The sequence below is a fragment of the Rana temporaria genome, chromosome 4 (assembly GCF_905171775.1).
Source record: "Rana temporaria chromosome 4, aRanTem1.1, whole genome shotgun sequence".
In the NCBI taxonomy this organism is placed as follows: domain Eukaryota; kingdom Metazoa; phylum Chordata; class Amphibia; order Anura; family Ranidae; genus Rana; species Rana temporaria.
The window spans coordinates 386,357,113-386,369,202 of record NC_053492.1 but is presented as its reverse complement, the minus strand read 5'-3'; the positions used below and the strand labels follow the sequence as shown (position 1 = coordinate 386,369,202).

At 44.0% G+C, this 12,090-nt stretch overlaps 1 long non-coding RNA gene across 1 annotated transcript in view; it reads right to left on the bottom strand.

Moving 5' to 3' along the window:
* Nucleotides 1-12,090, bottom strand: part of LOC120937683 — a 296,867-nt gene that overhangs the window by 206,945 nt on the left and 77,832 nt on the right. Inside the window, exon 2 of the long non-coding RNA XR_005748743.1 lies at nucleotides 8,228-8,355. This is a non-coding gene — a long non-coding RNA (uncharacterized LOC120937683). The remainder of the gene's footprint in view (nucleotides 1-8,227; nucleotides 8,356-12,090) is intronic.

Genomic DNA, 12,090 nt, shown 5'->3' with positions numbered 1-12,090 from the left:
AGGACAGGGTTGATGACCACTGGTTTAGGGTATGGACGTCGGAACTGCTGTCGGATTTTACGTTGTTTACGCAAGTCGTACGTGAATGGGACTGGGCGTAAGTTACATTCACGTCGTACGCATTGAGCCGTCGGATCTTAGGGAGTATTTGCATCATGATTCTGAGCATGCGCACGCATGCGCCGTTTGTACGGCCATGCATTTACATGGGGTCACGATTCATTTGAATCCAACACGCCCACTACCTGCCTATTTTGAATTAGGCGGGCTTACGCCGGCCCATTTACGCTATGCGTCCATAACTTAGGGAGCAAGTGCTTTGTGAATACTGGCCTTGCCTCTCTAAGTTACGTCGGCGTAGCGCATATGAGCTGCGCTACGCCCGCCTAACAATACGCCGCTCTACCTGAATCCGGCTAATACTGTTTAAAGTGTATCGAAATCCAAAAGCAAACATTGAATATATTGCAGCTTACCCATTCTTAAATGTGGAAATGCTGCCCTTAGTCTCATAAGCCGATTATTTTTTTTCTGGGTATTAAAAAGCTGCACTATTTTTCTTACGATAAGCAGAGACATGTTTTAAAGCGGTAGTAACTCGCTGGCAATTTTTTTTAACCTGCAAAGCAAAGTTATATTGTGCTTGCATGCATGTGAAATTTAGCTTAGAGTGAAGCCCTTCCTTCACCGCTGACAGGGCTTCCATCTTTGCCCGGTCTTCCTTCTGGGTTATCAGGCTCCGGCTGTGTGAGCGGCCGGAGCCGCATGCACGTGGGAGGTGCCGTTTTTGGCACAGGACTTTGAAGGAACAGCCAGGGTGTCCGTTCCGTCAGAGCAAATGCCCCAGTGATGTCACTGGCCTCATGTTCAGTAAATATCTCCACGTGCACGTTTAGGGGATATTTATAGCACCTATAGGTAAGCCTTATTTTAGGCTTACCTATAGGTAAAATTCATGTATGGGAGTTTAAAAACATTGATTTTAATTTTTGTTTTAACTAAAGACCTTGCCATTTCAGTTTCAGGAGCTAATTATCCATATTCACAGCAGGTTGGAAAAGGATGCTTTTTATGGGTACTTATTTGGGAAAAAACAGAGAGTTGCTAGTGATAGTTTGATGGTGGGGCTGGGACAGGTTTACCCTTTTCTCTTTAAAATGCTGGATGGTATTGGCATAAAATTTCAACATAGCAAACATAAGAATAGTATAAAAAAAAGGTAAAGGTATTCGAAACGCAAAGATTAGAAGATTAAGTTAATGCGTATTGTCCTTGCCCCCCTGCAAGGCCTATACGCACCTATGAAATGAATAATATAAATAAACTGCGCTGCTGAATGAATGAAAAAAATATATATATAAAAGAATAAAATCACTTGTCTACAAGTGTTATGCTGTGTCAAATAGTGTGCAATGTGACACTGCAAAAAAAGACATTTTGAATAGTCCACAACACAGTGCAGTGAAATCATCCACACATATATTTAGTGAGCCCAGCTGCACTCAACGAATAAACGAATGCCTGTGAGAAAAACCTGAGATCATGCCCTTAAGATCAACTTAGATCACACTCATAGGCGACCCCCACATGGACCTGCACTCACCAAAATTCTTTGACACTATGTACAAATCCGGCGGCGTAACGTATCCCATTTACGTTACACCGCCGCAAGTTTTCATCGTAAGTGCTTGATTCACAAAGCACTTGCGTGTAAACTTGCGGCGGCATAGCGTAAAGCCGTCCGGCGCAAGCCCGCCTAATTCAAATGGGGCGTGTACCATTTAAATTAGGCGCGTTCCTGCGCCGAACGTACTGCGCATGCTCCGTTTTGAAATTTCCCGCCGTGCTTTGACGTCGCCCCGGCGTATTGTTTTGAACGGCGACGTGCGTTACGTACTTTCGTATTCCTGGACGACTTACGCAAAAAAAAAAAATTTAAATTCGACGCGGGAACGACGGCCATACTTTAACATGGGCTGTCTATTGTTACACCACCTAAATAGCAGCCGTAACTTTGCGACGGGAAAAGCCGACTAGCGACGACGTAAGAGAATGCGACGAACGTGCGTACCTTCGTGAATCGCCGTAAACAGCTAATTAGCATACCCGACACGGAAAACAACGCGATCTGCACCCAGCGGGCGCCGAAGTATTGCATCCTAAGATCCGAAGGCGTACGAAGCCGTACGCCTGTCGGATCTTAGCCAAATGCCGTTGTATCTTTGTTTGTGAATTCAAAATAAAGATACGATGCGGCAAATTTGAAAGTACGCCGGAGTATCAGCATATACTCGGGCGTACTTATTCTGTGAATCTGGCCCACAGATCTTGGGAAGGATAAGTCAGTATCAGAACAACTGGGGTCAGAATAGGTAACATCTTCCTAAATCGAGGATGGGTAAGCATAAGTCTTGCAGAGAGCATGGCAGTTCAATTTATCCCCTATTCATCATCTACCCCTACTCCTTCCACATCTTTTACCTTCCCTGTTGTTAGGGGGCAATACATTATGAGTGTAACTGCACCAAAAAAGTAGGTACACTTTAAACATTACACTGACTACTTCAGTGTTTGCAGAAGATGTTTGCAAATTATTATTATTATACAGGATTTTTATTGCACCAAAGGTTTACGCAGCGCTTTACAACTTGAGGGTAGACAGTACAAATACCGTATTTATCGGCGCATACCGCGCACTTTTTTGCCCTTAAAACCAGGGCAAAATCGTGTGTGCGCGATATATGCCGAAACCCGCTTCCCGCGCTGAATTTGAACTGTGCCACCGACATATACCGAGCGCAGTACACTCGGGTATACTCGGCCATGCTTGGCTCCCCTCGCGGTTATGCGAGAGAAGCCGAGAGGAGCCGAGCGTGCCAGAGTGTACTGCGCTCGGTATATGTCGTCGGCGTTCAAACACAGCGCGGGAAGCGGCGATCGGCTCAGAGACCAGCGCGGGAGAAGCAGGGAGGACACCACGAAGGCCGCAGACGGACGCCGGACCAGACAAGGCAGCCGATGGACGCCGGGCAAGACACCAAAACGGTAAGTAATAAAAAAAAAAATCAGGAATTTCAAGGCCACATTAGGGGTGCGCGCTATACGCGGGTGCACGCAATACCCCGATAAATATGGTACATAATACAGTAGGAATCAGAGGGCCCTGCTCATTAGAGCTTACAATCTCAGAGATGCACCAGAACCATGTAGTAGAGCCATATGAAAAAGCATTGCTTTAAAAATGCTTGTGACATGCTGAACTGAGCATATGTGGCTTGAAAAAAACATATCAAGGCTTTGTGATGAAAATGTTCTCTTTTATCTTTAACAAATTGTCTTATTTAGCAATTTGTAAAGACATAAGTGTCACCTTCCAAAGGATGAAAAATTAGAAATATATGTCCTGAAAACTCATCCATTAAGGGAATATGTATGTGTGATGACCTTAGCCACTTCCATGACTTCACAAACTAAAAAAAAAATGTTCCTCCATCCGTGTGATAGCTTGATTTTTACAAGCTGTTGAAACAGCAAACTAGGTACAAAGAGCACTATGAAATCTGAGCTCCATTAGAAAATTGCAACCTGGAGGCCATTCAATCATCTCCCACATTAAACTTGTGCATCCCGTGAACTTTGCATAATGACTTGCACTTTATTTTTTCTCCTCTTCTGCTTTTAGTTTCGGGTGCTTTCAATATATACTGCAATATACTACAAAATATACTAGGTCATCAGCCAAATGTTAGGTGGGTTGGGAGTAATTATTTTGCAAGTTCTTTTAAAATAATTAAATGTTACAGGTTAAAAGTGTAATGCCGCGTACACACGATCAGATTTTCCGTCGGAAAAACCTTGGATTGTTTTTCTGACGGAATTACGCCTTAAAGGGTCACTAAAGGAAAAAATGTTTTTTGCTGAAATGACTGTTTATTGGGTATAGAGACATAAAAGTTAACTGATTCCTTTTAAAAATGATTAAAAATTGAATTTAATCTATCATATAATGTGCCTCTAGTTTCACTTTGGTTTTAAATGTACATACATGAAGTTCCGGGTGAGAGGTGAGTCGGGAAGACACACAGAACAAAAACAAACAAATCCAGGGCAGTGTTTTGTTTTTAAAATGAATCTGATTGGTTCTGAGGAGTTTTAGACACACAGTAATGACAGCTTAGACCACCGTGAGAAAGCTCCCAGTACGATGGTTATAAGGAAACAGGAAACCAGGAAGTGTGGAGATCACAGCAGAATTACAGCTACTTCAAAGCAAAAACGAACAATGAGGACATGAAACCAGTACTGCAGTAAGGTAAAGGAAGCTATTTAGCTAAAAAAAAAATTTCCTTTAGTGACCCTTTAAGCTTGGCTTGCATACACACGGTAACACAAAAGTTCTCTGAACTTTCAACTGTCGAGAACGCGGTGACGTACAACACTACAACGAGCAAATACAACGAGAAAATGAAGTTCAATGATTCCGAGCATGCGTCGAAATGTTTCTGAGCATGCGTCAGAATTTTGTGCATTGGAATTGCTACAGACGATCGGAGTTTCCGATTGGAATTTTTTCCGTCTGAAAATTTGAGAACCAGCTCTCAATCTTTTGTTGGCGGAAATTCCGACAGCAAAAGTACGATGGAGCATACACACGGTCGGAATTCCCGACCAAAAGCTCACATCGGACATTTCTTGTCTGAATTTCCGACCGTGTGTACGCAGCATAAGTCCAACCTAACACTAAAATCCCTACATATATAGACAGCCATGATCTAACACTGACCTATCTAGCCCTGTAAAGAAGAAATCGGTATACATACCTTTTTTGAAGCCGATCTGACCCAATCCCAAGCTGAGCTGTCAGCCGCGGCTTTGGCTGTGGAGGTGGGTGCAGAGGACACATCCATCAACGGATGCCCCATAGTAAATCTATGGGTGACATCACTCCCCATTCATTTCACAGCCATTGTCAGCTCTGTCCTCTGCAGAGCTTCCGTGCTGGAGACCGAACTGGATCAGCTTCAAAAAAAGTATGTACAGTGATTTCATCTTTACAGGGCTAGATAGGTTAGTGTTAGATTGTGGATGTGCAGTAATCTAGTGTAAAACATGAAACATTGCCTCTGCTGTAATAATGATGTCACTGCTGTTCTTATGCCGCGTACACACGATCATTTTTCGGCATGAAAAAAAATGCAATGTTTTTCCAACTTCATCACTAAAACGACGTTGCCCACACACCATCGTTTTAAAAAAATGCTCTAGCAAAGCGCGGTGACGTACAACACGTACGATAGCACTATAAAGGGGAAGTTCCATGCGGATGACGCCACCCCTGGGGCTGCTTTAGCTGATTCCGTGTTAGTAAAAGACGATTTGCGCTTTTCGGTCTGTTACAGCGTGATGAATGTGCTTACTCCATTATGAATGGTAGTTTTACCAAAACGAGCGCTCCCATCTCATAACTTGCTTCTGAGCATGCGCGGGTTTTTAACATCGTTTTAGCCCACACGCCATCAATTTTTACAACCCGAAAAACTACATAGTTTAAAACATCGTTAAAAAATGCAGCATGTTCGAAAAAACAAATTGTCGTTTTTCAGAACCCGAAAAATGATGTGAAGCCCACGATCATTTGAAATGACATTTTTTTAAACAACATTTTTTTCATGGCGAAAAATGATTGTGTGTACGCGGCATTACTCCTTGTGCAGGATGACTGGTCTTGTCTCCGCCCCCTCCTGTAGTTTTCTGCAGGCAGTCTGTAGAGGGTGGAGCCTGCTGTGACCCTTCCACAGCTATGCTCTCTCCACATACTATATACAGCAGAGTGATGATGTCACTGCTACTTTTACAAGATAATATTTGGGATTGCAAAGGTATTTGGTGCTCACAAGGTGGGTTTGTATACTTTGTGGCTACTGATGAATATATTTAAATGGGAGTTTTGTACCTAAAATTCAGCTTTAGGTAACATCTGAAATTATTATCTTATGTTACAGTCACCTAAAGAGGGTCTTGCATTAAAACCAAATAAAGGCACTGCCTGTAAGGCCAGGTACACACGAGAGGATTTATCCGCGGAAACGGTCCGTGGGACCGTTTCCGCGGATAAATCCTCTGGCGGATTTTGATCTCATGGTTGTACTAACCATGAGATCAAAATCCCCGCGGAATTCCGTCCGCGGTGACGTGTCGCGCCGTCGCCGCGATGATGACGCGGCGACATGCGTGACAATGTCATATAAGGAATTCCACGCATGCGTCGAATCATTACGACGCATGCGGGGGATGGATTCGGACGGATTGATCCGGTGAGTCTGTACAGACCAGCGGATCAATCCGTTGGAATGGATTCCAGCGGATCGATTTCTTAGCATGTCAAGAAATTTTGATCCGCTGGAAATCCATCCCCGGGGACAAAAATCAGCGGAAACAGATCCGCTGGATCGTACACACCAGGGGATCTATCCGCTGGAGCCGGTCCACGGATCAATTCCAGCGGATCGATCCTCTCGTGTGTACGGGGCCTAAGCCATACGACATAATACTGTATAAGGTTTAAAAAAGTATGATCAAAGCTCTTTTAGCAATACTTCTCCTGTGAGTCACTGGAGTGCACTTTGTTCTGCTCTCCTGTGATTCAGATTCAGCCTGACAGTGGGTAAAAGTCTGCTGTTGTCTGACATTACAGAGTCAGTCCATGCTCTGCAGGTATGCGGACAACAATACTTGGATTCTCCCAGATCCCTGAACAGCTGGCTCAGCCTCTCAGCACACTGCTGTGAGCCTGAGTCAGCCACTCCTGCTCCCTCCCCATCCTGGTGCTCCAGTGAGTGCTGGAGGGACACAGCACAGAGCCAGTGACTGACAGACACTGGCTCTGTGCTCAGAGTGGACCCGAGAACTGAGTGATCAGTAGTCTTTAATTGCTCAGTTCTCAGTGTAGAGCTGACAGGGGACAGCTGCATTAGATTGATGCTGCAGCCATCTAGGTACATGTGTTTGTGTTTTTATATTCCCACTGATTTAATCACTTGAGAGCCGCGCTATAGACGAAAGACGTCCACAGCGCGGCTCTCAAGTGCCGGGTGGACGTCCCTGGACGTCCTTCTATGTGCATTACCCACATGCGTGTGCCTGGCGGCCGCGATGTCCGCCAGGTACCCACGATCGGCGGTGACAGCAGGGACGTGGAGCTCTGTGTGTAAACACAGAGCTCCACGTCCTGTCAGGGAGAGAGGAGACTGAGCTGTGTCCCTTGTACATAGGGACACAGCATCGGTCACCTCCCCCAGTCAGTCCCCTCCCCCCACACAGTTAGAACACACCCAGGGAATACATTTAACCCCTTCCTCACCCCCTGGTGTTAACCCCTTCACTGCCAGTCACATTTATACAGTAATTAGTGCATTTTTATAGCACTGATCACTGTATAAATGTGAATGGTCCCAAAATTGTGTCAAAAGTGTCCGATATGTCCGTCGCAAAAAAAGTGTCCGTCGCCTGAAAAAAAAAAATCGCAGATCGCCGCCATTACTGATAAAAAATAAATCATAAATCTATCCCCTATTTTGTAGGCGCTATAACTTTTGCGCAAACCAATCAATATACGCTTATTGCAATTTTTTTTAACAAAAATATGTAGAAGAATACGTATCGGCCTAAACCGAGGAATACATTAAAAAAAAATAAAAAAAAAATGGGGATATTATTATAACAACAAGTAAAAAATATTGTGTTTTTTTTTAAATGTTCTGTCTTTTTTTGTTTATAGCGCAAAAAATAAAAATCGCAGAGATGATCAAATACCACTAAAAGAAAGCTCTATTTTTGGGAAAAAAATTATAAAAATATAATTTGGGTACAGTTTTGTATGACCGCGCAATTGTCATTCAAAATGAGTCAGCGCTGAAAGCTGAAAATTGGTCTGGGCACGAAGGGGGTTTAAGTGCCCAGTAATGAAGTGGTTAAGACCAGTAAAGTATTGCCTATCTACAGAGCCAAAGAGCAATAATCTGCAGCAACCTGTAGAGACCTACAAGACTTTACTTTTCATCCGTTTTGAGAAAAATAAACTGAATTAGAAAAGCTGAATGTGACAGGCCAGGTATTAAGGTACAGACGTCATGAGAGAAACACAAAAACTGCTGGCTGCTTTCTAAAAATGCAAGACATAAATCTGGAACATGCATAAAGTAAATGAAAGAAAGTCAACGTTTCTTACCTTTAGATTCCATCCAGGGACAACTGAAGCAAAAGCATCAGTATAGCAGACTGCCAACTAGAATTTCTGAAGAAGGGCAGCAATGGAAGCCTACATCAATGATCCATAGCAATTGTAGTCCGAGACATCTGGAAAATAGGGGAAAATTAGGTTTAGGTTTAGAAAGGTAATAAATGCAAAATCAGCTTCTAGATTAAAGGAGAAGTCCAGCCTGGACTTTTTCGGCTGGGCTTCTCCTCTGGGTCACAGGAGTGCAATTCGTTTTGCACTCCTGTGACCCGTTTTCAGCGGAGAGCAGTCTGAAGTCCACTCTCTGCTGATGTCACTGCCATCAGTCGGTGCAGCGCGTCATCAGGACTTCCCAAGTCGGGATCCGCCATCTGCCCTGATTGATGGCAGTCTCAGCAAGCCACTGAGACAGCCTCCCCCCGCCCCTCCACGGCTCAGCGCTCCAATGAGCGTGGAGAAGCAGAGAGGAAAGAGGCTGACTGACAGTAAGCCTCTTTCCTCTCAGGGATCTGTGAGAACCGAGCCAGCGGCGATGTTCGATGGCTCGGTTCTCAGTGCACAGACGGCGGGGGACAGATGGAGCATCGGTCTGATGCTCCATCCACCGAGGTAAGTATAAATACGTGAAAAAGAGGATTGCTCAGAGCTGGATTAACTCTGTGTGGCAAGACTGGGCACAGATGATAGGAAATCTTATACTCTCTGTGTTCCTTTCTTTTTATAATATCATTATACAGGGCTCACGCCCCGCCCCTAAACACGCCCTCATAAATTATCTCATGAGATTACACTTAAATGTTTTATGCAGTATTAAAGCGGAGGTTCACCCGCACATGACACTATTTCCCCCTAGATGGATGCTCGTTTTGTCTAGGGGAATCGGCTAGTTGTTTTAAAATATGATCCGTACTTACCGTTTACGAGATGCATTCTCTCCGCCGCTTCCGGGTATGGGCTGCGGGACTGGGCGTTCCTATTTTGATTGACAGTCTTTCGAGAGGCTTCCGACGGTCGCATCCATTGCGTCACGATTTTCCGAAAGAAGCCGAACGTCGGTGCGCAGGCGCAGTATAGAGCCGCACCGACGTTCGGCTTCTTTCGGCTACTAGTGACGCGATGGATGCGACCGTCGGAAGCCTCTCGGAAGACTGTCAATCAAGAAGGAACGCCCGCTCCCGAAGACCCATACCCGGAAGCGACGGAGAAGATGCATCTCGAAAACGGTAAGTACGGATCATATTTTAAAACAACTAGCCGATTCCCCTAGACAAAACGAGCATCCATCTAAGGGGAAAAGATAAAAAAATATATAATTGGGTGAACTCCCGCTTTAAGTTATAAAAAATAAATAACAACTGTATCCAGCCTTGTGTCCACCACATGCAGCCCGTCTCCACACCATGCAGCTATGCAGCCATGTCCACACTATGCAGCCCATGTCCACACACTATGCAGCCCGTGTCCACACACTATGCAGCCCGTGTCCACACACTATGCAGCCCGTGTCCACACACTACTCACTCACTCACTCACCTGCACTAGATAACATGAGCACCTATGGATTGAGTAACTACATTCAAATGATGGAAAATGCTGTCCACACTATGCAGCCCATGTCCACACTATGCAGCCCATGTCCACACTATGCAGCCCATGTCCACACTATGCAGCCCATGTCCACACTATGCAGCAATGCAGCCCGTGTCCACACTATGCAGCCCGTGTCCACACTATGCAGCCCGTGTCCACACACTATGCAGCCCGTGTCCACACACTATGCAGCCCGTGTCCACACACTATGCAGCCCGTGTCCACACACTATGCAGCCCGTGTCCACACACTATGCAGCCCGTGTCCACACACTATGCAGCCCGTGTCCACACACTATGCAGCCCGTGTCCACACACTATGCAGCCCGTGTCCACACACTATGCAGCCCGTGTCCACACACTACTCACTCACTCACTCACCTGCACTAGATAACATGAGCACCTATGGATTGAGTAGCTACATTCAAATGATGGAAAATGCTAAGCATAAAATCACTGGAATTACTTCAGCACAGACCCTTTACCCACTGCACTTTAATTGAATGGTTCTGTAGCTGCTACATTAACATCTGAAATGCCATAGCACTTAGTTTTGTGCTTTCCTTTATTATTTTACTTTATATTTTACTTTCTTTACTATTGCACATTAACTTTGTGCAAAACACACCTGTTTTTCTTGTTGACTATTCACTTCTTACTGCTAAACCATGACAGTAAAACCACAAGTGGCCTCAGGCCTTTTGAGTCATTGCATACAACTGGTGCATTGAAAGGCTCTGATAAAACAGAGAAATTGTCTCAGCCACCTGCAACCTTCAGTGAAAACTGCTGGTCAGCAGTTCCTTTATCTAACTAAAAACTGGCATAATTATAAGTATCAACAGATGGACTAGAATCTTTTCCTGTAGCAGTCAGATTGACAAAACCAGTTAGTGTTCTTTAGAGAAGTAATTCTCAACCTTTTTCAATCAAGGCACCTTTTTAAATTATGAACAATCTTTAGGCATCCCTTCTAAAATAAAAAAAGAAATAAAAAAGAATTAAAAGTTTTTCATAATGCAGCTTTCAAAGCAAATACACCTTTGCACAATGATACCGACTAGTATTCCAGTGTTTCTCTTCTCCCTCATTTTCTCTCCATCTCTCAAGTAATGTGACCCCAGTGCTGATGGGGAGGGGCAGGGTGGGAGCAAACTAGAATGGTGTGCAGGCGCTCAATGTCCTCCTAATCAACCAATGACATCTACGGGTGTTAGGATGCTGGCAGTGGGAAGGTTGTAATGGTGCACAATGTAAACTTGTGGCTTTGTGTAACTAAACATACTTGACGTGATTGTAGCCGTATTAGTGCAATTGTGATAAAGAAAATTGAGTACTGTCCGTGATACTTTTTTTATTTGCACTAACATACAATTTTTCAGGACAAGCTTTTGGGGTGTTACCCCTTCTTCAAGGACTGAGTACTTCTTGGACCTTGAAGAAGGGGTAACACCCCGAAAGCTTGTCCTGAAAAATTGTATGTTAGTGCAAATAAAAAAAGTATCACGGACAGTACTCAATTTTCTTTGTAACTAAACAGAGAGCTTAATCCATCTGCTGGCTTGTATACAATGTTGGGGCAATGTTTAGGCATTTGCCAAGACACCCCTGAAGAAACCTGAAGGCACTCCAGATTGCCTCGGCACCCTGGTTAAAAAGATTGTTTTAGACCACTAAAGCACAGCAAAATTACAGAAGTACAACCACAATTCCCAAAAAGTTGGGACACTGTAAAATCTGCATAAAAACAGAGTTGCAAATCTCATAAACCCTTATTTTATTCACAATATATTAAAATGTTCAAATTGAGAAAATGTACCATTCTAAGAAAAAAGGTAATTTTGAAATTTATGACAGCAACATGTCTCCAAAAAGTTGGGACAGGGCCATGTTTACCATGGTTTGGCATCCCCTCTGCTTTTAATAACATTATGTAAACATCTGGGAGCAGTTGCTGGAGTTTTGGGAGAGGAATGTTGTCACATTCTTATCTGATATAGGGTTCTAACTGCTAAACAGTCCAGGGTCTTCTTTATTTTATTTTTTTACGTTTCAAGATGCACCAAATATTTTCAATTGGTGAAAGGTCTGGACGGCAAGCGGGCCAGTTAAGCACCCGGACTCATCTACTATGAAGCCACTCTGAAATATGCAAGGCTTTCCCTGGAAAAGATGAATTGTGGATGGAAGCATATGCTGCCCTAAAACCTGGATATATTGTTCAGCATTGATGGTGACTTTGCAGACGTGCAAGCTGTCCATTCC